Genomic DNA, 1,938 nt, shown 5'->3' with positions numbered 1-1,938 from the left:
AGTAGACTACATTTATCAGTCTGGGGACCTAACAAAATTTATTTGGTCATAAGGAAACAGACAGCTTGATGAAATAATTCCGACACGAGGCAATCAGCTTATCACACAATCGTTATGCACTTGTTTGAGTTATAGACAGATACAACAGAATATGAGATATGACCTCAAGGGCCTTGCAACCTAATTGGGAAGACAAGAGAATGCCTGCCAGATTATCATTTAAGTTTGTAAGACTGCTTGTTCAGTGTTCTTTGTTCTTGCTGCTTATTTTCTGAGTGTTAATTATGTGAGGGAAACAGAATGAAGGAAAAATGCACAGGGTGGAAGGTTAATGTAGCTAAAAATATTAAGGCTCTTCAGCCACGTGCTCCAAACAGAAAGGAATGCATTCATAGAACCTGCGGCTAACCTCTGATCAGGCTTCTTATTTTTGTGAGGAGGAATCTGATGCCTGTCTGGCCATATGCCCCAGCTATCAGCTGGGGACTACTATCAGCCTCTTCCCCTTCTGCTCTAGTGCCATTGCACAATCAAGTCCCTTTGAAGGTAGAGTTAAATGATTGTAGTCTCTTCCCGTCTGTGTCTATACTAAAGATCCCTAGCCTTCCCTTTTATAGGTGCATTTATTTTAGAATGACTTGATTACCTACATTAGACTTTCTTTAGCATGGCAGTTTTCATAAATCCTAATTCCTGTTACCAAAACAATCTATTTTGAATCTAACTCAGTCTTTATAATAACAGACCAGAAAGTTGGTTTTCTAACATATGTCCAGCGGTCCTTTCACATGCATATCTTTAACCTGTATCGATGACTTACACATTTTATATTTTCCACTTGGCCTCTTCTGAATTTCAGTTTCCTCTCTTAACTGCTGCATTTCTACCTGGTTTTCCTCTGGTGACCTCAAACCCAGCAGGAAGCCAGCTTCCCCACCAGAGGTTCCTATTTCTGTCAGTGACACCATCACTCGTTGTCACCCGGGTCTGAAATCTTGGCACCTTGCCTTGTTCTTCTTTTCCAATCCAATAGGTCACTAATTTCTGCGTCCTCTTTCTGAAACTCGGCTCCTACCAGCTCACTTTTAAATTCCATCTTGCACCCTCTAACTTAGGACGGCATGATCCCATAACCAGGGAGTGACACTATCCGATACACAGCCTGCTTCCCTCTTAACGAGCCCCTCTGGAACCTCTGTGAATCACTGTAAATCACCATTAAAACGAACACTCTCCTCTGCTCGCCCTGCCAACTTGCACAGTTCTCCAGTGTCCATCGGTGATTACATTCAAATCCAAAGCCCTGGATAACGCGGCCCATTCCTGTGGACCTTGCTCCCTCTCACTTTCCTCCACAGAACCAGCACCCCAACAACAACTCCTTTCTTTTCTTCCCAAAGCCCACTACCATCTTTTGCTCGCACTTGCGTGGCCTCCTTCCAGTCACCCGTGAGACTCCTGAAGACAACCCGGAGGTACCTACGGATGATTCCACCGTGGCATCTGCAGCCCCAGTACCCCCTGAAATCTCTTCCCGTGACTGTCTCCGTCCCAGCTAGAGAATTAACTCCTGTAGGGCACGGAGCAGCCCCCCATCTCTGCGTTCCTGGGGCCTGTGTTTGTTGATGACTGAGTGACGGAATAGGTGGTGGTAACTTGTCAGAAACTCCTGGGGGGGGTGTGAGGGTCCCGAGGAGGAGCGCAGCGCGCGCGCTCGCGGCAGGGCAGGCGCGCCCCCGGTCCGCGCGGGCTCGGGACTCCGGGCGCTGCGCAGGGCGCCGGCCTTGCCTGCTCACGCCCCGCCGGCCGCGCGTCGAGGCGGGCACGGGGCCCGGCCGTTCCGCGCTCGGAGGTAGGTGGTGCTGTTGCGGCGACTGTCTTCCTCATTGGCGCCGCGCGGAGAGGCGGAATGTTCAACTCCTGAGTCGGACGGAAGCG

General features: G+C 49.5%; 1 protein-coding gene across 2 annotated transcripts in view; it reads left to right on the top strand.

Moving 5' to 3' along the window:
* Nucleotides 1-1,740: 1,740 nt before the first annotated feature.
* Nucleotides 1,741-1,938, top strand: part of Map3k20 (mitogen-activated protein kinase kinase kinase 20) — a 193,661-nt gene continuing 193,463 nt past the window's right edge. For both annotated transcript variants that reach the window (XM_023719098.1, XM_023719097.1), the window contains exon 1: nt 1,741-1,852. The gene's annotated coding sequence lies outside the window, so the exon portion shown is untranslated. The remainder of the gene's footprint in view (nt 1,853-1,938) is intronic.

This window comes from Octodon degus, unplaced genomic scaffold (genome assembly GCF_000260255.1).
Source record: "Octodon degus isolate 3935 unplaced genomic scaffold, OctDeg1.0 scaffold00065, whole genome shotgun sequence".
Classification (NCBI taxonomy): Eukaryota; Metazoa; Chordata; class Mammalia; order Rodentia; family Octodontidae; genus Octodon; species Octodon degus.
Note: the sequence above shows the minus strand (reverse complement) of the source record. Positions and strands in the feature narration are given on the sequence as shown.